Below are 27,460 nucleotides of genomic sequence, written 5' to 3'. Positions count from 1 at the left end.
TACATGTAATTATGTAATCTAATCCTGTCCTAACTCTACTCAGCTGTTGCTAAGACAAGGAAATAAAACCCTCAAACTCAAATCATTGTCAGACCTAAACATCAACCATGCTTTTTTCAAAACAACTGTGCAAAGAAGACAAGTAGAAAAAGTATGCAATATTTGTCAGCATAAACTGAAATAAGCACTGAAAAGAGAACTGTGGAAAAATATGTTGTACTTGCTACAGTTTAGGCCACATCCTGATTTCACATCCTAATTTAATTTAGCACGAGTCTGAAAAAATGCCACTAAATCCACTTTGCATTTACCCCAGGTAACTGAGCAAACAAAGACCTGGAATGAAATTAAACTTGATGGTAAATTAACAGTTAGGCTTAGTAGCACAGATGAAAGTATAATCCCAAAAAGTGCTCTTCCCCTTCCTTCACATCACACTGCATTTTAAACATATCCAGACACTGAAACTATTGCAGAGTTGGGCATTTACTTAGTTACAGGAACATAGTTTTCACAGGTGTCAAAGGTTTGTGTTTTGAATCTGCATGGGTTATTTATTTAGTAGCAGACTGAATCTAAGCAGTTGGTTTTGCTCTAGAGAGCTCCATGCAGCCCTTGGAGCTATCAGGTTATACTGCTCTATGCAGTGAGCAAGTACAGCATGGCGGTTTTGTCCAGAAAGGTTGCCTGCCAAGACTGAAATAAAGCAATTGTTTTACTGATCTTCTGTCCGTGCTGCAAAGCTGATATATTTTCCTAACTTCCAGAGCCTATGAAAATGCTCCTGAGAGAAAAAAACCCCAACTGTTAAATCCTTCCTTTTGGAGAGGAAGGGGTAGGTGGTGTTCCCTCAAGCTTACTGTGATTTCAAATTGTTCAAGAATCATCTAGGAACACAATTAAGTGTTTCTTCCTTAGGAACAAGAACCTAAAAATCTACAAATAGTTATTTAGATCTGTTTATTCCCTAAGAAAGTTACGTTCATGAATGCTTCAAGGACTTTACTTTTTTTGGTTTTCATTCTAAAATGACAATACTGGGACACACATAACTAATCCCTTCCTGTATCAGTAACTCCAACTTAAACAACATAAAAACACAGAAGAAAAGCTCCAACATCAAGTGATACTAGATGACTAAGGCTGGTATAAGCACTACTGATTTCTGCAGAAGCTGCTTTCTAACCCTGCACACAGGTACACTTTCATGATTTGATGTCCTTGAACCTATCCTAGCATCACTCCATAGGTATGTCACTACTGAAGCAAACCCCTGAAGTCTCAAAGCAGAAACCTTCAACCAGGCTCTTCCTTCAGCACGTTCACCAGGACAACTGGGAGCCTGTAGGTCAGCTCTGAACATCCCTAAGCTACACATACTGCTTGCAAAAGCCAAAACCAGACTTTTTTTCCCCTGCGTGTTTAGCACTTATCTTCTCATATTAGCTTAATGGTTAGAGTATTTATAGCTACCATGGAAGATCTTGTTTCAGGGCCTAAAACTGGACTTCAACCTAGGTGTCTGTAACTCTGTGTAACACAGGCTGTGGGGTAAGTCTCCATTAGGTAAGCTGTTCAAATAACTTTATATAGCTTTGTATAAATAACTATACATCCATTAAAACAAAGATATGAACTATACACAGTGACAATGCAGCTGAGTGAGACAGGAAGTAATTCTGTCTCTCTGACTTGATAAATGTTTAGTTACAAGAGACTGGAAGAGATCTCTTACAGAGCACGCAGGAATCTGGGAGCTGGAACATTCCCTTGGGAAGTGTGTCACTTCATGACTAAGCAGCATATGCTTGTTCTAGCTAATGACTGGCATTACCTTTGAATGACTTGCCAGATTTAAAGATCACAGCTTTTTTTTAAAAAAAAAAAAGGTTTCCACAGTGTGGTGGGGAAATAGCTCCAGGAGAGGATGATGACAGAGAGAGAAAGATTACAACTTTCAGCCTTAAGGAGGACTTGAACAGTCCTTGAGATACTGGAAATCACAGCTGTTCCAGTTCACCCTCCTGTTTACACAGCCAGCTCAATATAGTGACTTGGAAAAACAGCAATCCTTCCAAAAGACGTTTAAAATGCAAGGGCAAGACAGCAAGACTAGCTATCTACTCACAGGTGGAGTGACCCGATGGTCTGAATTAGAAACTGAAAAAATACATAGTAGACTGAAGGCAAAGGAATATGTCTCTTAACAGTCACCAAGACAAACATGTGAAACTGAATCCTAGACAAAGAGTTAGCTGAGTGGCTGGGGGAGGGGGGGAGGTGGATGACAACTTTCAAAAATTAAACTCCCTAGAATCTTCCAGTGTTTAAATTCAAGCAGAGGAAACCAGCAAGGTGGTCTGAAAACATAAAAGTTTCTAACAACCACCTTATTTTTCCTTTCCTCTCTCTTGCCATATTGGATATAAACTCCTGAAACAGGGAATTCTTCCTCTGGAAAATATCAAAATCAATTTTGCTCAATTTTAGTTCTTCTAGATCATGGCCTTTTCATTATGATCTCTAGGTCACAAATCAAGGAGAAAATGATGTGGTGCACAAAGGCATGTTTAACCCAGACCTCTGGATCACTGGTTTTTATCAAATGACCTGTGGGTGACAGTTGATCACAAGCCATCTGAAATAGTACTAAGCACAATGTAAACAGCTTTCTGTAAACAAACACATGCAGATACAAATAAACATGAGGGGTAGCAGGGAGATAATAACAGTCAGTTTAGACATATTTTTAATTTGGTTGTAAAAGGGTAAACAATTCCAGCAACATTACACAAAACGTGTCTCACCACCATGAGAGCTGACATGACTCAGCATTCCCTATGTTGTTCCTTCCATGTGGGACAGCTAGGCAGGAGCTGGTGTACACACTGTCTGGTTTCCCACCTGGTATGAATGAAGGAACAGGATGTAGAGTGCAAGCATATCATTGTGTGTATTCATTCCTTAAAGTAAATTCAACCCAAGCCTTCCTTAGACAGAGTAAGTGTTAGGGATTAAGCCAGGGCTGACTGCCCAGTCAAACAAATGCCATTTACAAAGCTAGACTTTGCACTTCAGTGAATGCAGGGATGACCAGCACTAAGAACTCAGGTCACTGGTCCCAAAATACTTTTAAAATTGCATAATCATTCTTTCTAACGGGATAACTAGATCTAACTGAAACCTTCCTCATTTAAATCCACTGTTTTCAAAACAAATGATACTGGCACCGAAGAAAAAACATTGCAGATCCAGGTTTTAATTACTTTAGTAGAACAGTTCCACCTCAGGGTCCAGATGTATGGCTGAATTATGACACTTTGCAGGGTGCTGCAGGAACACAGTATGTGGCTGCTTTTAGCTTATCAAAAGGAGACAGAATGATTTCATTTAAACCCTTTTCCTGGAGGTTCATGCTAGCACATTTTACCTTAGGCTTCCTATAGCCTAGCAGCACATACACAGTGGCAGTTACCACAACGCAGTTGACACCCACTAACTCTCTGAGCAAAGAAATTCAAATGTGTTGCCTTTACCCAGATCTCTGACCTCCCAGTCTCTTACAGAGAACACTTCTCAGAAAAGCTAATGTAATTATTTTCAGTAAAAATTTTCCCTTTTTATCCTCTCCTCCTACCTTTTTTATATTTTTGTTTCTTAAATGGTGAAGTAAAAGTTCATGAAGGAAGTACTTGTCTGTTACAAATTGGTGCATGATCATTATAGCCTTATCGTAATGCTTTAGCACTGATTTTATATGTCTGCATCTGTGAAGGCATTCTGTTAATTACAGAAAAAGGGAGTGATTCTTAACAAACCTGAACTTTGGCAGCTAATTCACTATCTTAGTGGCAGATACTGAAAAAGCTGCTTTATAATTAAGCTCCAGAAGTATCTCAGTACTATCACTAAGAGGTGAAGCTACACAGAGCAAGGGAAGACTACAACCAATGCCAAGGTCTCCCCGCAGAGAAAATGCAAGAACCTACTTTTTCTGCTTCAGAGGCTAAAAAATTGTGAGTAATAATTTCACTGATACCAAAGCTAAACTCATGATAGAATACTATCAGATTGGGAACAGGTCCAACGTGTTCTCAGTGCTCATTACGCAGGACACATATGTCACCTCTTAGTAAAGCACTAAGTAAGAACATACGTACCTAAATATAGGCACTGTAATGTTAACATTTGGATCCAACTCCCCCATTAGCATCTCCATCTTCCATTCTTAAATGGGGATCTTGACTTGCCCACAACAACATGGCAAATGAGGAATCACAAAGAACCACAGCATCACATTGTTCCCATTCCAGGAATGCAGTCAGACTAGAATTGCCCCAAAGCTGCCATGGAAGACAAGAGAAACCATTTCTGCAACTTTTGCTCTTCTGAAAATCAAGATTATTTACAGCATTAAGAGCTGCAGAATTAAAGATTGCTACAACTCTTCACCGAAACTAAGGCTGAGCCCCCAGGCCTAGGATAACAGCTAACCTGCCAGAAGAGTCAGCTAAATCCAAAGTCAACTATCTTTAAACTGACTTAGTTACTGTTTCTAGTTCTGGATTCAGCATTGCTCTCACCCAGGCCCAGAATCCTTGTGTAAAGCCTTCCCTGAGCCACACTGTTTCCTGACCCGGCTATCACAGAGCTTTGAACTGCAGCCTTATGTATTCAAGACTCCCCCCTCCCATTCAGTAATCTTCTTACATTTTCTCAGAACTCCTCCACAGTGTTGTAATTCTAGTTCAACAACTCCAGGCACCATCACACACAAACACAAAAAAACCCCAACCCAAAACACATGGTACTTAGGCTCAGCAAAGGAATTTCTCAACCAGTTGTTTTATTGTTAAGAAGTGCTGCAGAGTCCCAGAGTTTTGTAAAGCTTGGCCTTGCCTCCACAGCAGTCCAAATTTTTTCAGTGTTTCAAGCCAGCCATAGATTTTCCTGCTTCCTCACTTCTCCAAGTGCCCCTGTTCACAGAGAATCCAGATCTGCTTCCTACCTGTCTCTTGGGCCGAGCAGGCTCTCTCCCTCCATTTGTTATGCACTCCTGCGGAGAAGCAGCAGGTCTGTCAGCCATGCTGGTTCCCTTCTGTAAAAACAAAGCAAAAAATAAAAATAAAAATATAAAAAAAAATCCAGAGCCTTCCACTTCACAGACATAGTGCAGCAGTTCTGTGATCGAACCAAAAATTGTCCTACCATAGCTGTTCTCTAAGATGGCTAAACATTTTTTCTGGGAAGACAGCTCATAATTCAAAATGGATGTCCTAATGCAGTCTCCATTTCGGAGAGTGCAAAATTCTCCAGCAGAATGATGATAGAATTCTACCAGACAGATTATGATGCTGATGCAGAAAATTTAGATCTTTATAAAGCATATGAAGACAATTTTGAAAAGTATCTATAACACTTTTTACCCCGGTGCATATAACCTTATGAAGAGAGACAGACATGTTATACAGATTAGACTCTGTAGACAAAAAAAAGGAAATTCCAGGACATAAGGTTATATCGCTCATAATCACGAGTGAAGAAGTGCTAATTAACGAATGGTTCTCACTAGACAGGCAACTTTCAAGGGTCCTGTTTTGATATCCATAAATCAGATTTTGTTAGAAAGCAAACTGACCGGTGACAGTTGCAGCAAAATCCAAGAGCTTTTTTCCTAAGATACATTCTTGCAAAGTCTGTGCAATGCCTGATGCATGCCTCTTATTTTTCATTAAAAATAAATCACTTGGTACCTCTAATAATTTCAGTACAGACCATGAAGAGCTGAATTAAAGTTGAACAGAAATGTAAGCTTTCAGGATCTAAAGGACAAACTGAGGTTATCACTTCAGATGCTTTAAAAGATGAATGTACAATTTGACCTGAACCAAACTTCAAAGTCAGTGAAGGCCAAGTGAAGATAAAAAGAAAAATGAAAAAGATTTCAGCAATTACTTAGCACTGATATTTCAGTAGTAGAGAAACAATGTGTACTTAGGTTGGAAGAAGCCTCCATGCCTCTGATAAATAACCTGATACTTAAAAAAAACCAAACAAACACAAAACCCAACAACAAACACCAAAACTTTGAAATACAATATTACTTCACACTATAATTCATTCTTTTTATATTACAGTATAAATAGCAGTAATGTTACTTGTAACACAGATGTTCTTCAAATAAATAATAGCAAGAGGGAAATAGTATCAAGGGGGGGAAAGGGGAAAAAGGGAAAAAAAGAAGAAGAAGGGGGGCAATAGGAAGGAAAAGGAGGGGAATTATTTTTCCACCCTACCACTAACCTAGACACCTACTGAGCTATATAAAGACGGGGTGGGAAGAGGGGGAAAGCCAATTTCTTTCCCAAATTCATAAAATTCACCACAATTATCTCTATGGACCCACTTATATCCTTCTCTGCAGAATTTTACTACTTCAAAATAGTGTAATATTTCCTAAAAGGAGAATTACCCAAGTTCCTCATGAAAGGCTAGAGAATTCTGAGGTCTCCCAAGCCTATCATTCACTGTAACAGCTAGAAGAGCTTAGAAAATACAGCTAAAGATTTAAGTAGCACATGGGAATCCTTGCCAAAACTCCCTTCCTATCAGTGTACAACCTCCCATTCCTTTCTCCTGATGCAATCTTTACATCTGCACTGGGTTTTTAGATGATCATTCTACAAATGGTTAAAAATTACTTTTAGTTCAGATACTGGTAGCACCATGGTCAAAATATCTGATTCAGTGGTTTTGGCCCAACAAAGGCTTTACCAGCAAGAGCTGCCCCAATCTCTTTGCTATGTTCAAAGAGAAAATTAACTAGTAAATCTGTTGACAGATTAGTAATGACAAAGAACTATTTCCAGCTGATCATTATTTAATACGAAATGAGCTCATGATCTCAGGATGGTTCTGGCTGTAAGGTGCCATTACATCGTTCACTCTCGCTGTTAACACTGGAGCTTTTGGTACACATTCGGCAGACGGCACCTGCCTTGCTTCAACTCAGATATGTAATTCATTACTAGTTCAGCTCCTTTGATATACTAATCAGGGAAGCCAGAGCTCACATGAGAGTAGGCTTTTTTGGCTAGGACATCCATATCTGACTCGGAGGAGGACCAGATAGCACAACGTCTTGTCTCTGCACCAGGTTCTACATTCACCACCACCTGCAAAACCATTCAGTAAACCATAACTTAGCCACATTAGTGAAGTTACACCAGCAGAGAGATCACTGATGTACAACTTACAATAGGTAGCGAACTCAGAATCACATGCACACCCGCATTATCTGACCATCCAAACTAAAACCCTCCATGTTTGTTTCCCAGGGCAAGTAAAACTTGCACCTACAAACTCCCTGAGAAATCCAAATACATTTTGGCCTCTGATATAATTTTCTTGGTAGCAAGTCTGCAAACCACACAGCTGAAAATCAGGGTCTCTCATCACTCCCCGCTCCTGTCTTAAAGACCTTCTGCACACCATCTCCTCTTTCTATTCCTCAGAGGTTGGGTAGTGCTTTATAGTTTCTTTTTCAGCCTTTAACCCTTCATTAAGGCCCAAGTGGCAAGCAGAGGTGTCACCGTTAATCCATGCTCTGATCCCATGAGGCAGTTTCTTGTGTGACCCTACATAACTACTTGTATGTCTGTAGGGAACATACTGAGCACCATTTCATAGCTATAGTATAACTTCAGAGCTGCCTGGTTGGCTGGAGTGACATCCTGCCAGATTGCAATGCCCAGAAAATATTAAGCATGTACAATAACTTTACATGAAGGCAAAGGATGTGTACCAAAACAGCACAAAGTAATCTTGCAAGCTTGATCATATTTGTTGCAATGCAAATGGCATCGTGTTAGCTGTAGAGAACCTTTTCCACAATATTTGCCCAGCAGTAAGAGCCGTTCTGGTTTTATGGATAGGGAAAGACCACCAGCTGGTTCCCCGTGCCAAGTCCTTCCTGTGACAGATATGGAAGTCATGTCCCTTGACTCTTAATTTCCCTATTCTAATGACAGCTATCCTTATACTTAAGATGTATTTCAAGGGTTTTGTAGATTATTAAGTGCAAACATTGCAATTTAACACTGCAAATACCAAACAAAGCCTAGAACCAGGTTAAAACCTGAGGTCTGGACACTAGTGATTATGTTGTGTCTTCATGGCTGTACGTAATTTTTTTCAAGCTGTAACTGCTGTGATCACTGCTATTGACAAAACAGAATCATCGACTCTACAAACTTTGATAGCCGTGGAGGTACAAGTTAGTTAGTAAACTGTGAGTCAGAGATCAGAACCTGTTTTGTCCTCAGAGTAAGTATGTGAAAATCATGACATCACTGAATTAAGTAAGGACATTTAAAACAACACTCTTGTGTTTTGTGAAGAAATATGAGAAGCTGAACACCTTAACTTCCTTGCAAATATTCACTCCTGTTAATTTTAAAATACATCAAAACTATCTCCTTGGCACTCTCAAGAGAAGGGGGATTTCCTCCATACTCAGCACCAAAGCAAGAGGCAAAACCACACAGCTCTGGGAGCTCCTGAATTGCCAGCACCAGAGGTTCACAGATAATCTCTGACTTGGATATTACAGTTAGTTTTAGTGTTTCATAACCATATCTTATTTGATCTGCAAGTCTTTACACAGGCAGTTCTGCACTTTGAATTTATAGGAACAGCCACTGCTTCAACTAGTTTAAGAGAGAACTGATTTACTCAAAACTAAAAAGAAATATTTCTGTTGCCGAAGTCTGGAATAAAACTCCTTAACAGCAATGAGAAGTTAAGAAGCATGCACTCCTTTATTGCAGCGCTGGGCACACGGGGGATTGCTCCACCTATCGTGTGCACCTCTCTAGTCTAACTGTGCAGGTTAAATACACACCTGTTATACATATTCACTAAATTTCTGGAAAATGTTATACATAATCATTAACTTTCCAATAAATCATTAGCATATGTAAATGTCTCTTCACGAAGGTACAGTGAAGGTCTCTGGTGGTCTTCAGAAGCCCTCTGGTGGTCTTCCATAGTCTTCCTCACTTGTCCACTTCTTGACCTCTCTTAGGTGATTCTGCGCAGTACGATTCTCACCATCATCCACATTAGTTTACATAGAAATGCATACTATGTCTATTCTTAAATGTAACCTTTCTAATAATTGGTCCTTCAGTCACACCATCTTATTTATATTCTTATGTTAAAACAATCATTGGTTAATCTCATTTAACTCTATTGATTACAATCCTCGATAATTAGATCGAGATGGGAAGGGTAAGGGGTTTCCAAGCAGCAAACTGGTGTCCATAACGGTTTCCTTAGTTTCCTAAAACAAAACACTACAAATCAACAAATCTTTGACAAAGTTTCTGTGGTTAACTGATTTTAGACAATACTTGAATTCTTATGGTTACGCATAGTACATTTTCTAAAGTTCCTAAGTTCCTATTACTACATTTCAAACTTAACACTCCCATACCTATGCTTCACAATTTTCTACTATTTTGAGCTACATGTTTTATTCTGTCTATCTGATGATTTAGATCATCTGTCACATTTGGTATGTAGCTATAACATGAATAATTTAAAAGTCCAATGTATCTACATACTTCATGTTTTTGAATAATAATAATAATGTCTAAAGTTAATAAATTTTGCAATGTCATTTACTAATAGCTTGTATTTATACATTGAGTTTATTTAACCCACTTTAAATAACATTAGCTAATGTTTCTACTTGGAATGAAAGATTGTAAAGAGTCATCTTATTTTGAAGAGTTGTTAACTGTGGTAAAAATAAAGATTTTAATACCTATCTTATTTTAGTTCTAATACTTGGCAATTGCCAGGTATCATCTTTTCGATTTACCCAATTCCATCATCGAGGCTACAAGGGAGATTTCTTCCAGAGAGAGGATAGAGTTATTAAGTCTAAAGTCCATTATTTGTTTTTGTCCTTCATAAAAAGGTGAGTGGATCTTATATCATCACTATTCACCCAAACAGTTAACCTTAAACTTTTCACCTGTCCTTCAATACAGTCAATTCCAAGTTAAATTTTTTCCATTACTAGAAGGGGGCCAAATATAATTTAAAATATTATTATAATTTCTACAAATACATCCCCATCTTAGAGCTTCAGCTACTAGATAAAGTCTTTGGATTTGGGGGTTACAGAGTAGTTACAAGTATAAACTTTCATACAGTTCTATTTAGGAAGTGTGAGTTTTTTTATGTTTGTTTAAACCAATCTAAATTTCCATAGATGGTCCTGACTCTGGGTGGATCTAACAAGGATCCTGGAACTCCAGTAAATTCTAAACATCATTTTATATTTTAAATATGATCCCAAGTTCCTATTTTGCACTTGTCTCTATGGTTTTGGCAATTGGCAGCCTCAAGGGATATTTGTACAAGTTTCTCCTGAAGGGTGATAAATTAATTGTTTTGTCCATGAGGTAGATGGTTTGGTAATGTTATAATTCAAAATGCTATAATTCCTTCTTTGAAATAAAAAAAAAATCCATCCAATTTAATTTGTTAAAATGATTCTCATTGTTCTACATCTTTTCTCAAGTTTTGGTTAAATTAATGTCAATATTCTCCATGGAACTAGATTTTCATCTGACTTTGGAATCGGAAGACAGGCTGTTATTGAGGTTAAATTTTGTGTCTTTACAAAGCTTTAAATGAATTACAAAACTAGAATTTTTTTTCTTAATAAAAATTACAAAAACTGTTAATATCAAAATTAATAGCTCTAACAATAATTGTTTCATTTTGTTTATCTTATGTTTAGAACCCCTCAAAAAAATACTTAAACCCTATAACACACAAAAAGATTACTGCTCTTAGCACTATTCCTAATAGCAACCCCAATATTATAAACTTTACGCAATTGTTTTCCCAAATAGATAACATGAAACTTATTTATAGATTTTCAATTTCAAAGGGCCAGTTTCTTTAGACTTCCAATTTCCTGCTGGTATTTTCTTTATTCTTGAATAATGAAGCCAAGGTTCTTTTCCCAGGCCTTTACTGCTATAAGTGTTGTTAAAATGGCTTGATACGGTCCTTTCCACTTCTCAGTGATTTTACATATATTCAATCTCCTCGTCAGAAGGAATGCACTGCTATGTTCAATTCTAGGAGTCCAGCTGTGGATACATACTGACAAAGTTCTTAAAAAGAATTTCTTAAAGAAATCATAACACCTTTTAAAAACGTATCTCCAAAGGCACTCAAAATACTCAAAACATGACTCTTGATATGGTCTTTCATATAACATTTCATAATGACTTAAATTTTCTTTCTCTTCTGGTTATAGTCTGATTCTTAATAGAGCTATGCGTAATGCTTTAACCCATGAGAGTGAGGTTTCCTGACAAATTTTGCTCAACTGTTGCTTAAGAGTATAGTTCATTATTTCTTTCTTCTTTTTTTTTTTTTTTTTTTTCACTTGCTTGTGGTCTATATGGGGTGTGATAGTTTCAATCTATAGGTAATACTTTGCTCAACTTGTCTCATAATCTTTGCTATAAAATGAGGGCCACTGTCAGATGACATTCTTACAGGCACCCCAAATTTTGGTATTATCTCTTTGAGCAAGACTTTAACTACTTCTCTTGCTTTGTTGGTGCAACAAGGGAAAGCCCTAGGCCACCCAATAAAAATAACAACTAAAACTAGGATATATCCTTCTTTTCAAGGCAATTCTGTAAAACCAATTTGCTAATATTCTCCTAAAAAAATTTCCTTATTTAATAATTCCAAAGATAATCTTATTACTGATTTGGGGATAATTTTATATATATAAATTCCACATCCACTTATAATTGTTTAAACAATCTTTGTCATATTTTACTTTCTGTTCCCCAATATACTTTGTTATGTTCAGCTCGGGCAATTTCTCTCCTTATTGCGGGTGGGACTATTATTTGACCTATCTGTGTTACAGCCTATCCTGTTTCATTTTGTTAGCCTGCAGTTTAATAATTAATTCTTCATCTTTTTCATTATAATTTGGAGTTTCTTTAGACAATTTTACACTTTTCTCTAAAACTAGTGTTAGGATGCCTTTTTCTGCAGCCTCTTTAGCAGCTTTATCAGCCGATTGGTTACCTCTTTCAGGAACAGTCTTACTTAACTGATGTGTTTTACAGTACATTATTGTGACTGTTATTGGTTTTTGGATGGCTTCTAACAATTTCAATATTTGTTCTGCATGCTGAATGGTGGTTCCTTGTGCAGATCACAGTCCTCTTCCTCTCCATATTGCTCCATGTGTATGTATTACTCCAAAAGCACTTCGAGTCTGTCCAAATGTTGACTTGTTTTTCTTGACTTAGTTCCAGTGCTCAAGCAAAAGCTATCGATTCAGTCTTTTGGGCAGATATATTCGAAGGCAAAGCTCGCGATTCAATTACCTCCTCAGTAGTAGTTATTGCATATCTTGATAAACGCTTTCCTTCATGGATGAAACTGCTTCCATTGGCATGTAGTTCCCAATCTGTTTCTTTCAGTGGCGCATCTCAGAGATCCGGTTGGCTGGAGTAAACTCCTTCTGTTGTCTGCAAGCAGTCATGTTCCAGTTCTCCTTTAACTTGATCAGTTGTTGAAAACACAGCAGGGTTAACGATGGTAGTAGTTTTTAAGTAAACATCATCTTGTTCCAGCAACACCACTTGGTATTTCAGCATTCTAGTAGGGGATAACCAATGCCCCCTTTCTGTTTTAACACAATAGTTATCATATCGGGAACATACACACTAATCCTTTGTCCTCAGGTGAACTTACGAGCTTCCTGGATCAGTAGCACAGTTGCAGCCACAGCTCTCAGACAACCAGGCCATCCCAGACTCACATTATCTAATTGCTTCAAGAAGTAGACTACAGTTCACCAACTTGGCCCTAAATATTGGGCCAGGATACCCAGAGCTATACCTTTTCTTTCATGAATAAAGAGTTCAAATGTCTTTGTGAGATCTGGCAGGCCTAGGGCTGGTGCCCCTATTACAGCCTGTTTCAGTTCTTTGAAAGTAGCTTTCTCAGCATCAGTCCAATCCATTGTTTGAGGTTTTGAGCTGCTTGTATAAAAGTCAGACCAGCAAGCCACAATTTATTATTCACAGGTGACACCACTCAACCATTCTCAGAATTGCTCATAATTAATTTTTTGAGTCTCAGGTTTGGGGAGACGACAAATTGCCTCTTTTCTCTCAGTTCCTAATTGTCCTTTTAGAATTTCAAAACTCAAATAAGTTTCTTCTTTCTGGTTTATTTGGGTTTTCTCTTTTGACACTCAATATCCACTGATTTACCAAAAGTTCAAAAAGTTAATAGTTAATTTTGTGCATTGTTCTTCCATCTCAGCTGCAATTAACAGATCATCCATATATTTCAACAAAATTTCTTGATTATTTTCTTTCTTCCAAATCTCTAATTCTCATACCAATTGATTTCCAAACCCGGTAAGACTATTCTTAAAGCCTTGAGGCAAGACTGTCCATGTATATTGTGGTTTTCTCCCATACAAAAGCAGGATTTTCCCATACAAAAGCAAAAAGCTCTTGACTATTGGGATCCAAGGGAATACAGAAAAAGGCATCTTTTAAGTTTAACACTGTGAACCATTCTTGTTTCTCTGTTAGGGTTGTTAACAAAGTATAAAGATTTGTTATTACCAGATGAATATCTTGTACTATTTGATTTATTGCTCTGAGGTCTTAAACTAACCTGTAATCTTTTTCATTAGCCTTTAACAAACAACATTGGGGTGCTATATTTGGATTCACATTCTATCAATAATTTATGTCCTAGAAATTTTTATATTATTGATACTAACCCTTTCCAACTTTCCAGTTTTAGGGGGTATTGTTTAATTCTTACCAGATTCTATCCTGGCTTTAAATCAATTCTCACAGGTTCTGCTTTTTGGATTACCAGGAACTTACCAGTCCAGATAACTGGAATTACAGCATCATTTACTTAGACTGGTATAATCTTCTGCTTTCGGTAACTGTCCTGTAACAACAAAGCCACTGCTTCAATAAGTTTAGTTTCTGGAATTAAAATTTTAACCTCTCCATTTTAAAATTTAATTTCTCCCTCAAAATTCTCAAACAAATCTCTCCTTTAGCAGGAGTTTAAGAGAATTTGGCACATACAAAAACTGCTGAGTGACCCATTGCTTTCCTAAGTTCATTGTTAACATTTTAAAAAAAAAGGTCATTTCTCCTTCACTTGTTGCACCAATGCCACCAATTTCTTCAAAACTTAACTCTCCCTCTAAGGTATTTAAAACTGAAAAGGTGACTCTAGTGTCAATTCAAATTCAATTTTCTGTTCTCCCGGTTTAGCTGTAACCAGAGGTTCTACTAGGAGACTCCCCTCTGGTCCTCGTCAGATACTTTCACTTAAAAGAAACAAATCTACATATGGCACTTTATTCAATTTACTCTCTCTCCTACAAAACAACATTAATTGCAATATAGTGTTATAACTCAAAGTTCTGTTTGTTTACCATTTTTCCTGCAATTCACCCCAATGTGCCAATAAACATCCCAATGGTGATGGTTTTGGTATCTTTTCATCAGCAGTTATATTTTCTACCCTTTTATTCTTAAACAATTTTGCTAATGCCATTATACTTATATACATTTAAATATCAAATACCAAATATCAAATACCAAACAAATGCAAATGACAATTGTCCCAAATACACAAATGTCCAACACAGCAATAGCTTTCGCTTATGACTTACAGGCAGACGCCTAGGCTTCCAATGCAAACGGGTACCCTCTCAGCCCCAACCCTGGGAAGCTTTCACCACGCCTTATGGGCAGGCTATCCAAACAAATTCCAAAGAAAAAGTGCCTTACCTTTTTTCCAGGGAACGTTGCAAGGAGCTTTGTGAGTCAAGAGTGATGGTTCTCCCCAAGAATACCTCGGTGCCAGCCAGAGTTCGATCAACACCCGATCTCGTCCAGTCTCACTTGCAAGGTCCCATCTGGGTCGCCAAAACTGTTGCCGAAATCCAGAATAAAACTCCTTAATAGCAATGAGAAGTTAAGAAGCAGGCACTCCTTTATTGCAGCGCTGGGCACATGATAGGTGGAGCAATCCCCCGTGTGCCCAGTGCTGCAATAAGGGAGTGCCTGCTTCTTAACTTCTCATTGCTGTTAAGGAGTTTTATTCCGGATTTCAGCAACAGTTCCAACAACATAGTTGAAGGCATTGTTCTATAATCAGCAATTGAAATAAAAGCCATCAGTTACCCATCATTTAAATTCCACTGGTGATCTACTCTACTGTAATTAAAAAGAAGAGGAAGACAACTGAATGTATTACTGACTTATTTGTGCTGGACTCTAGAAATTAAACTCTGACTAGGGACAGACAAGCCAAGCTATTAGGTTACCACCTTTGCACAATACTAACTTCACCAAGACAAATATTTGTTTTGGTGTGGTGGATTTCTTTTGTTTGGTTGGTTTGTTTTGGTTTTTTTGTGGAGAGAAATCAAGCAGACATCAGATTTGGTGTTAATAAGTCACTCATCATCTATGCAATCAATGTAGTTACACTTGTGGGTTTGTAACTGTGAGCAGCCCAACTTTGGTTTTAAAAACACAAGTGGTCCATCAAATCTTTTTAAAGGCCCAAATAGTTCCACAGGGAGTGAAATGCTCTTCATGTTTACCTGCAGCTTTGTGTGTCATGTTTGCATTATCACATTTCAACTGAGATACAAACTCTCAGCGCCTTTTCACTTGTGCTTGGGGCATTCAGATTTTCCCCCTTGTGGGTTTGTCACTAAGAACAGAACTAAACTCCTGTCAAAGCCTTTCCTTTTGTGGAGGGATTCAGGCCTTTACCCACTCAATCATTTTAATCAATAACAAAGGATCTTTAAGACTTCTAAATTCTGTAAAATTTATCTGAAACTGTCTTACAACTTCTAAAGTTACTGAGGAACCTGGGCAGACCAGGGCAACACAATTGTGTAAACCTCCTTTCCTTAGGAATCCCAGCTAAAATTCCTGACCCAGTTCTTCTATGAAGTTAGGACTGTAACATTTCAAGGTTCATTCAGCACCACTGGGTACCCTTTACTGCCTGCTCCTTAGAGGAAAAGCACTCATTTGGTCCTAAGAGGAAACTCCATACCAAAGCAGCACCTGGCAGCACCAACCCCTGCCCTGACCCTCTGAAAGCCTTTGCCCTGTTTTCTGACCAAATCTTAGGGGTACAGCTTCCCTGAGATAGGCCATGGAGACAGAGCACACTACGTTTTTGGCTTCATCTTTATTCAACTTCCCTTAAGCTCATGGTTCCTGCTGCTTTCTTAGCTTTGAACAGGAGCGGTACATGATACTAAAGAACAGATGACCAGCGAACCCAGAAGCAGCTCTGACTGATTGCATCTGTGAGGGCAGGTTTTCCTCATCCCTCTGCCCTGCTTTTATTGAAATCCCCAAGTTCCAATGGCATCAGATGATGTTTCAAAACAGCATTAGGCACACTCAAGGCCCATCCAAACAACAACAACAAAACAGTACTGCCATGATTTGCAATGCATCAGGCAGTGACTCAGGTAACTGGCTCCCCTGAGAAGCTCTTTTGAAGTATACATGAGTCAACAGAATGACAGCAAAGCACAATATGCCATCAACAGGCATTTGTGGGCAGCCCCACTGTTTCTTCTGCAGCATGCCTCATTCTCCTATCTCCAATATCTCTCTTTTATAACTCTCTCTGGCTCTGTCAAAGCAAGTTACACTTTATTAATTTGCTGATCAAGTCCATTAATATTGCAGAAATTAAATTAATGAGAAGTTCAGCATCTTTGAATGCTAGCAGAACTAGAAGTTATAGCACTTTACCTCACTGAAGTCCATGGAAGTTTTTCCATAAATCTGAACTAGGCCAAAGTCTCACTTCCAAACTCTAAGACCATCTAAACACTAAGTGTGGCTGCTTGAGTAAAGCTGAGCCCACCACTCAAAGAAGCTTATTTGCTCATGCAGTCTGCAGCCCTAGGTGGTCTTGTGTTTATGTATCTCTACCAACACCTGCTTGCCTTTCTGCTACCTTAAGCTAGTCCTGACACTGGGCCACCAACAAGCCTAATCTTATTTGTACCGAATTTTACACTTTTGAAGTATAATGGACATTTCTGATGGGGACAATGTATTTCTGAAACAACAGTTAACAATTTGTTTGGCCACTTCAGGGAAAGTGTATTGCTGAAAATAATCATCAGCATGACTTTCTAAGCAGTTGTCATGTGTAACTGTGTAATGTGGACATGAAAGTCTGAAGTTGGCTTTGAGACTGAAAGTAGTATGGCTATATTAGTGTGGTGTTTCATCAACACTAAGCCTTACATCTCAGCTAATTAGTGAAGCAGGAATGCCACAATTATGATACTGCTACCAGTGCTCAAAATTAATTTAGAATGACATGTGTCAGTTGGACAGGCTTTAAATTTTGGCCAGTCTACAGAGAACTTTTACAGAGGTGTCTCATTTCCCAGCAGATGTTGGCACAACATGCATACCAGAATGATAATTTCTGCTAGGCATTCCATTCACTAAGCCTTCCAAAAATAATATTGTTAACAAACTTGTAAATAGTATCTTCCATCTGCACATGTATTATTATTATTATTAGTGTAGTAAGCAAAAAGGAACATTGATAAAATGCTGTTGTCAAGAATCAGAGTTATGTAACTAACAGCATTATGTGCACATTTACACACACATAGGTGTACAGACATATGCATACAGGGCTTAATGTTCTCTGATTTGTGTTTTCTTCTAAGATTTACACCAACACTGAATGTCAGGACAGGTTACTAAATTGTATATATATGTTTGTAAGCATATACATATTTGTAAGCCCAGGACACATCCATACATATAGAATCGAACATCAGGCTGAAGTGCTCTGTATGTTGACATGAAGCAGCAAAAAATTATTAGCTAAATGCACTCTGTGTTATTATTCTTTTCCTCATAGATTGATAGGATCTACCCATGAAATTAAATTCTTGTTTATTAGCGATGTTCATGCTTTCATACCAAGAATATAGATACATTAATTGTATTACTACAAAATAAAGTAAGAAACAGTACAGCACTGTAAGAAAGCAGCCATTTTCTCCGTAGCATAGAACAAGCTTGATTAAACTTCTGCATTAACAAAGTACTGTGTAATACAATGGCATTTAACACCCTTATTTGGAGTGAATAATAGCTGTCAGAGTTTTAACCTTTATACAATGTAAAGCTATTCCACTTCTAAAGCCCAAACAATTTAAATCATATTTTGGAAGATGACACTTACTACCACCACATTCATTACCAAGCAATGACTGCTGTCTCTTACGTAATCCTTATCTCTGTCTCTCTCAGTCTCTCTCAAATACATGGTTCAGTGTGTGTTAAAGAATCCGATTAAAACTTCAGTTTAAAGGAGGAAACTTGAAAAACAGAGGGGGGGTGTGGTGGCTAAATTTATTTCAGCATTTCCAACTTCTGTAACTGGAACACAGTGTAAGCCTATTGCATTGTATAAACTCCCCCCTTTCCCCCAAAAGTTCCCAAACTCTCAGTGAGGGTAGGCCCTAGATTTCATGTCTGTTTCAGTGTTGTATATCACACACAATGTAGTGTCTATCTAGTTATCACTGTTGACTAAAAGGCTCTTCATTCTAGAACAAGAAATGAGATTCACCAGAAGCAGCTATTGCTCTACTGCCCTCCTGACCAGCACTGCTCATGGCAACATGGCTCCTGCTAACCACGTGACATAATCGCACACAGCTGGGCACTTCTATATTTTAGCATAAGTGAGGCATGTTATGTTAACCATGAATAGGTATAGGTTAACAATTTGACAGTATACAGTTACAGAGTGCTTTGTGTCCACTAGAGCTTACTGCAGGTATACCTGTTTTAGCTAGTATTAAACCTGACAGCAGTTTCTTTCCAAAGAAATGAGTGAGAACACATTCATTGGTTCAGTACCAATTAGCTTTCAGTTAACAAGTCAAAAATAAATATGGGATTTTTGAAACTTTCAACGTTTTCATTTCACATTGAAGACTAAAAGGTTCTGTCTTCAAAGGGGAAGTTACTCAGTCTTAAACTAACATAATTTAAGAATAGAAATGCTAGCCAGGACTTAGCTATATGCAGCTTACTTAGATTTGTGACAGCAGGCACACTTGCAAGAGATTGAAACAGATGTCAATCATCTGCCTTAACTGCACACAGGTAAGACAAACAATTAGCACCTTGTAAAGTTGTAAACAATTCAACAGAAAGCCTGAAAGTCATTCGAACTTGCTGCAGCTTTCTGTTACACTATTCAGGAGTAACCAGTTAATCAAACACCTCCACACCTGACATTTATCTCTGAACAGCTGAAGTCAGATCCTCAGAGGTCTGATGATCCTATATAAGACTGCTAGCATCCAGGTGATTCAATTCCAGCTCCTCAGGAGACTAATGACCCTACTTAGACTTGTTAGGTTTTGTTACACCTCAAAGAGGCTACAGAGGTGGGGTAGGTGTAAGAGATTCTAATATTTGCTAGTATTAGGATGGTAGCTCTTACTGTACTTCTTAACTGCAATGGAAGGAGGAAAAACAGATTTTAGCGTCTTAATAGTTAACAGATCAACATATGATTAACAGCTGTGTAAAGACTTACATTTCCTCCATAAGGATGCACAGTTTGTTCATCTAGTTTCACTTCTTCCTTAAGTTCCAAGACCCCTTCTTATCAAGACATGACATCTCCAAATTTATTATGCTAATGTACTCACTTTACACTGAGGATCCAAGTTCAACTACTTGTACCTTCAGTGTCTCCTAATGCAGTACCACAATTTCCCTGAGCTCCCAGGGTGGTTATCCCCTACTTCTCTTGAAGAACAATGTGTCTCTGCCAGTTGCAGGACAAAGAACAATTAGCTATGACTCTTATCACCTAGCTAACTATGGAGGCCATAGAGTACCCATGAAGTACTGAGAATGTCCCCATGATTTCTGGCATTTGAGATTGACTATGTTTAAAGACTCCCGAAGAAGATCGAAATCATGAAGACTATCGCAAAAATATGTATGTGAAGGACGGTTTGAGCATTTACACTCTAGAACATCCAAATGCCCAAACTTTACAAAAGCAAATGCTTAGAATACACGCAGGTTTTAGGGACTGCCTGCCACAATGTCATTCACTTTACCCAAGTTAAAGCCTCCCACACTATTTAAAGTTAAGTGTTGTCACAGGCCCCATACTCTGCCCAAGATGGATATTCATCGGGTCACTGTGTTTTGAGATCCACAAACCCTCATGTTCATTTTTGGACATTGTGAAAGATTACTTGGTAACAGGTTGCCTTAGGCCTTCACAAAACAAACTGGTTGTCTCAAGCTGCTTATGGACTGCCCAGAATCCCCATATGTTTAAGTGCCACATTCCAAAAATCCAATCCTGGGGATGTTCCTGAGTTACAGTTTACCCTTCACCAACATATCACAGTTTGAAAAAAAACCCTGAAAATTACAGTTCTGCAGGCTGCATCATTTTACTTCAGCATTCACAAGAAATATCCTGACAAAATACTTTTATATAGAAAGCCCTATCTCACTTTTCTCATGGTGTCTAGGTTTTGGGGTTTTTGGTTGGTTTTTTGGGGTGTTTTTTTTTGTTTATTTGTTTTTTGTTGTTGTTGTTGTTGTTTTGGGGTTTTTTTTTGCTAAACGGGCTCTTTCTTTCAGTGAGCAGTGGCCCTTTCCCTACATCAGGCTGGATCCTATACATCCAAAGAGAAGGCTGTCCTAAGAAGTGCTGGTCTTGATGATCATGTGTAGGAGCACACTACATAGAGAAAGCAGAAAGCCCCATGCAGGCTCAGAAGTGTCAGCACTACTGAACACAGACAGCATGCATTCCTGTTCTTCTCCCCTGCTCAGTCCTCCTTTATCTGCAGACCTTCTGCATTTGGGTTTTAAAATCAAGCACTGACAGCTGACTTATTTTCCCTAGTACAAAAGTACTGAGGGTGAGAGAGCAGAAGCCCCTATCCAATTGCTCTGATCCTCCCCCCAAAAACAACAAAACCTTGATGAAATTAATTTCCTTGACTGTAGCTCTCTCATTGACTCCTAATATTCACACCTGGATGGGCCACATGGAGGTTCAGTGATCTTCCTTGGTGCCCTAAGTTGTAACTGCAGACAGGCACTAACCCAAATCATCACATTTATATTCTTCAGAAGACTAGGGCCTCAGGCTGCTCTAGGATTTTATAGAAAGGTAGCCAACACCCAGTATCTGTCACTAAAAACCTTACAAGCCTTTTTCAGCAAGGAAAACTTAACTCTTTTCTTTAGTCATCAAACACCATTTTCATGACTCCACCCCAGTGAAAAGATCAGTTCACCATATCACCTGCAAGATAGATGCACAAAGTCTACAAATTTGCTTCTTTAGGCTGGGCCTCTCAAGCAGGCACTGAACCTTCTCAGCTGAATACTATGTACATAAATGCTCAGTAAATAAAGTAACATTAATAGCTTGCTTATACATTCAATTGATGAAGATGTGCCATAATGCTGTAAATTGACTGGTCACTCAAAATCTCTGTAACGCATCTATAATATCAAAATAATATTCTGTTTGCCCTTAAGTATGTGAAAATTACAGCTAACTTAGAGTAATGTAAGCATTAATAATTTAAAATTACATAACACTAAAGTTTAATAAAATAATAACAGCACCAAAAATAATAAAGTGGATGAAATACCTATAAAAGTACAAAGCTGACAACTTTGAAAATAAAGCTCCCAGCATACATTCAGTGCAGGCACAGTATATACAGCAGTGAAAGCTTTTCTAAATTCAGTATACAATGTTTAATTGTGGCCTGTCATAAAATCCCACTATTTTTTAACTAGTCTTCATCCTTTTCAATCTTTGTTGAACATGAGTTTATATATCTGAATAGTTTTTTTCTATACTATTATACCTAATAAATAACATGCACATTTATGGTCTGCTAAAAAGGCATGGGAAATCTGCAGTCCCAGAAGGCATTCTTATTTCGTACATAAGCTTTCCACACTAGTGACAGGGAATGGCAACAGTGCATCTTTAGCAAAAACTTTCTATTTCCCAAAGTATTAAAATGGGGTACCATCACTTCCTTAGTTCACAGGCATAAACAAGTATTCCAAAGTAAGTTTTTCTTATAAAGTAATTATGTTATTTATTGTTATACTGAATAATATCTAGTGTAACAGTAAGCAGTATATTTCATTCATTACAATTGCATTTTTTGTCCTTCTGCAAGTCAAATTTAGCCTTGTCTTGTAAGGACAGAGATAACTTTAGAGATTATGTTCCTGAAATATAATTCTTAAAGAACAAAACAAACTTAGTGTAGACTCAACCAAGCAAATACTTGGCTGACCATTAAGTTATTTTGTTTAGAGTAGGCTACAATAAACAGAATAAAAGTGCCCAGGTAAAGTTATTATGAAAGAGTTATTTCATTTTAAATTAACATTCTGCCCTGAAAAAAATATCAATTATCAAGTGTAGACATCTCTTAGGCTTTGTTTTTGTTGCTTTATACAGTGATTTTTGTACAGTTAGATACAGTTTGCTGATGCAAAACCTGGAGATAGACATTCTAGTATTTAGTTAGACAAGGTCAGCTAAGCGAAGTCACTCTTGCTTAGAGTGCCTCGCAGTAAACCTCCTGCCTTGTCTTTGGTATGCACCAACCAGTCTGTGGTAAAAGCAAGTTAGGCATCCCACAATTAAAACAACAAAACAAAACAACATAAAACCACTTTTTTATTTTTTGGTCAGTCAGCCATACCTGCTTTACTTGCTTAACTTCTTACAGATAAGCAAAAACTGATTGTATAAATTGCAAAATTGCACCCAGTTTCAAATTTCAGGAAAGAGGAATCTGTTTCCTTGCATGCCCCAAGCTCTTGAGCTAAGCAGAGACTGTCACAATCATGCCATTTGTCATGCTGATTTTGATACGCTCATTTGTGTGCCACAAAAGAAAACAGAGCCAGAGCCCCCCTCTTAGACAAGAGGACAAAGCAGTTATAAGATGTGCCTGCCTGTGATGGACAAAAATTATCATTTCTGCATAAATGGAAGGAATACACAAGGTCTGTTCCTTGTCAAACTTGTACTTTTATTTTAAGTTAAACCTGAAAGTGAACACTGTTAGTCCAACCAAGATTAAACCTACAAGTCACTTTAATTTTTAATTTTACACAGTGGTCTGACTTCAAACTACAGAGGAGAAATTGCTTTTAGATTAATGCAAGTTTCATAAACCACTCCCCAGAGTAGCTGCACAGCTTTTAGTCTCAGAGTGTGATTATGCCACTTACGAAGTTTCTGCATTGTCTTATAATCATAACTAACATTACCGTATGTACTTAAGTTGCCCCTACAGTATTCATAATATTCTATTTCCATATGCTTATATGCTGAGGCACAGACATGGGGAAGGACGATGTGGAGACGAGGGAGCACAAGCTGGCACAGGGAAGAGTTGAAGGAGGCCCCCAAGAGAGACTCGGCGCTAGAACCTGCTAGAGAAGCCATTGCTCCCCTTTGCCACTAAATGTCTGAAAACCACAGAGGCAAGCACAGATTACTCCAGCAGCTGATCCTCATCAGGAATTATAACTACTGCCCATTACCTCGAGTTCATACTAAAGTCCTTGCTGAGAACCAAAGGCTTGCAGACCTGGTGCTATACCAGACAGGAGTCCATGTGATTCTACACAAAGAATTCCTGGGGCTTTTGTTCTTGTTTGATCTTTGATAACCACAAGAATGTCCACTTAAAGTGAAAAGCATGTTCCAGTTGCAGAGTCTAGTACGCAGAAGTTCTGAAATCTTAGGATTGTCTTCATGACTTTGATTTACCCTTTTTGCCCTTGCACAAAGGTGGCAAAGTGAGCTCTAATTATGGGAGCAAAACTGGTTGGCATAATTTCTTTAGATTTCCAAAAGGTTTTTGACAAGGTTCCATGCAAGGAGCTACTAGAGAAACTACGAAGATACTAGGAGAAAAAGGCAAACAGTGGTCATGAATGAATATCTGGTTGGAGCAAGTGAATCAAAGTGCAAGATTAACTGCTTGGGGTTTTTATTATGACAAAAGTTTAACAGCAGGGTGCTTCCAGGTCCTATACTCAGTCCAGTGGACTTAATATATTAACTCAGACTAATGAAAGAGGGAGAAATAGGGACAGGTAAAGAATAGTGAGACGCCAGAGTCTGCTGCTATCAAAAATATATTCGGGAAAAGGGAGATTTGTGAGTACCTTAAGTGTGACTTCTGTTACATGAATGACCAATGCAATGACAAAAGAAATTCAGCACTGGGATGAATGTGAAACCAAGCACAAGAGTAACTCCAAACAAGCTATATAACCTCCGAAGTTGATAGAGCCTCCTGTTCAGCAGCAGCCAAAGATAAAGCCTAACATGCTGGATTCCATAAGAAACAGGTCAGGGAGTAATATCAAATACATACATATTGTAATCAGAGGCATAACCTTGCTTAGAATACTTCATGCAGCATCAGTCACCTTTACTGAAAAATGGAATGTTGTAGGACTAAATAGACTTTGGAGAGAACCAAGGCAATGATCAAAAGCTGGGAGTAACTCTCATAGGAAAAGAGATTGAGAAGAGTGAAAAATTTTATCTCAGAAAGCAGACATGATCAAAGTATATAAAATAGTGAATGGTACAGAGAACGTAAAAACCAGGAATTTCTGTTTTCATTGTCTCAAAGCACAAGAGGATATTCAATGAAATAAACAGATAAAAAAAAAATCAAAATAAATGCATTTTTCATTTAATTCACAACTCAGCATGCTACTGACTGCCATTACAGAGTTTTAATGCTATAGAGATGTTAAACTTTTATACCAGTATAAAGACCATCCAGCTATCTCACTAACAAAATTTGAAGTTATATTAAACTATTGCTCAAGTGGTTGTATTGAACTATTAAATATTTGGACAGGACATTTGTGGGACAATATTACCTTACGTCTGCCTTCTGTAGCCTCTCCTCTTCCTCTGATACATCTGAGACTAGTCAATGTCATGGATAAGAAAAGGTGAAGAATAGGTGTGACCCGAAGTAGCAACTCCTGTTTTTCCATGCATAGGACAGATTTATTCACTGGAAGAACAGTTAACTCGTTACATTGCTTTATTCTCATTGCCAAAGGTATGGTGTGCTTAACTTACTGTGTGCTACTTAATTCTGTTCCAAATATAAAGGAATAAATTTTCTTACCAACATTTCAATGGCATCTGAGCATTCCACAAAGATCAGTGGGTTTATTTGCATAACATCCTATAAAGTGGAGAGAAAAAAAACCCAAACAACTCTCCAGTTTATAAATGAGAAACTGGAACAAACAGACTAAGATAACAAATGCCCACAAGCCTGAGGTGCCTAGATCTCGATTTTCCAGAGTACTTCCTTTAAGAGTTTCTATGCCCAAAGCATGGCCTTGGAGACTTCAGTAGTTAGGTAAACACAGTCCCAGCATCTGAAAGCAAAGACCTTCTAAAGTAAGAAATATACAATTAGTCATGCAAGGTATCACACACGGCAGCACGACAGGATAGAAACACGTGCGCATCACCACAGAACATTGATAAACCTATGATATGGACAATCATGGAGCAATTCAAAGTCTAGCCCCTCCAGTTTTATTTCTCTGCCTGCATGGAATCCAGTTACAAATACTTACAGCATGTCTATGCAGATGGGTCCAGACAGAGCTGAACTTGCTCTGACTAAACCAAGCTGTTCAAACCCGTTGGCACAGATGTATCTTCATGCACATGTATACCACTACTTACCCAAGGAGCTGCACAGATGCCAAAGTTGCTCAGTGAGCAGTGTGAACTGCTTGTGAGATATGATAATTAGTGCTGATGCAGCTCCAGCGGATTAAGTAATACTAAAAAACACAGCCTTGCCAACATGTGAAGGGAAAAGAAAAACTGTGGAAAAGTATATTGTCTTCCATACCACCTACTTCTGCCTGCAAGCAGCAGCCAATACCAACACCCAACATCAACTTATAGGATACTGGGTTACAGCATTCACTGTAAAATCAGGTTGTTCTATTCCTCAAATTTGAGCTGAGGACAGACAAGAAAATCACCTGTCCTCCCTTTAGATACAACCTTGTTTCAGGTGTGTTGAGACTTTACCAATAGAGAAGGTTGCAGGAGTTTTCTTCTACCCACCATACGTTTTTTGCAAACTTTATCCCCCCGGCCATCTCGAACATGTATCAAGAGTCTTCAAGTGGTAAAGACGGCCTGAATTTGTAGACAGACCCGAGGTATTTCCCCAGCCAATAACTGCAAGGTGCACTGCACAAGTCCACTTTCTGCTTTTCCCAGTGGTCCCAACAATGGATACATCCCTCCATACTCGCATCCATGGAGTAACTTGGTTCAAAAAAATGCCTCTCCGTGCATTTGGTACCAGGGGAGCTAGGAATGAACACCCACCGGTCCACTGCCTACTGCTACTAGGTAAAAAGCTACCACACTAAGTGAAAGTTGATCTTCTCCTAGCATCCTCTGAGAAAATTCCTAGGAACCAACGTTCCAGTAGAGCTAGAAAGGCTGCTCCTAATGCTCTTAAAAGCAAGCCTGAGCTCAGTGTAAAAGTAAAACTTTAGTTTTTCCCCTCATAAAAGTGACCTTGCCGAAGAACCAGAAAAAAACCCCCATCCCCAAAACCCAACCCAAACAAATCTCGACCCCCCCCCCCCAAAAAAAAAAAAAAAAAAAGAAGAAGAAGAAGAAAGAAAGAAAGCGAAGAGTTTGGTTCACAAACTTGCCGGCAGTCCCAAGGACAATAAGCAAGCGTGAGGCGGCTTGGGCGGTATGGAGAAAGGGAAATCTCTTCAAATCCCTGACGTGTCTTTTGTTAACGTCCTTTTTTTTTTTTTTTTTTTGCATGACCGTGCCCGGACGCTCAAAACACCAGTTTGAAGAGTCAGCCCTCACAGCTGGGAAGCAGGACTTTAAGCAACAAAAACAAAACAGGAACCCCTCCCCTCAAAAAAAACAAGCCGCGGCGGCGAGCGAGTACACCCCCCAGCCCCTGAGTCACCCGTTCCTCGGAGACACAGCTCGCTCCTTACGCTACAAACACCCGCCCCTAAGCCAGCCTCGTCCTCCCGAGCTGCCACCGGACGGGGCGGCAGCACCGAACTCTCTCACCCCCGCCCGGGCGCGAACCGAACCGGACACAACCGAGAGGCGACGCCGGCACCGCGGCGGGAAGGCGGCCTGGAGGGCGGGCAGGCGCGCGCGCCGCCACCCTCGGCCGGCGGAG

General features: G+C 38.7%; 1 long non-coding RNA gene across 1 annotated transcript; it reads right to left on the bottom strand.

The window, feature by feature from the left end:
• Positions 1-2,768: 2,768 nt before the first annotated feature.
• Positions 2,769-26,780, bottom strand: LOC126047556 (uncharacterized). The gene is made up of 4 exons (XR_007508597.1): positions 25,131-26,780; positions 5,009-5,098; positions 4,161-4,343; positions 2,769-2,904 (listed from the first exon to the last, which is right to left on the bottom strand). It is a non-coding gene; the product is annotated as an uncharacterized LOC126047556 (long non-coding RNA).
• Between the last annotated feature and the right edge of the window lie 680 nt (positions 26,781-27,460).

The sequence above is a fragment of the Accipiter gentilis genome, chromosome 2 (genome assembly GCF_929443795.1).
Source record: "Accipiter gentilis chromosome 2, bAccGen1.1, whole genome shotgun sequence".
Lineage (NCBI taxonomy): Eukaryota > Metazoa > Chordata > Aves > Accipitriformes > Accipitridae > Astur > Astur gentilis.
Note: the sequence above shows the minus strand (reverse complement) of the source record. Positions and strands in the feature narration are given on the sequence as shown.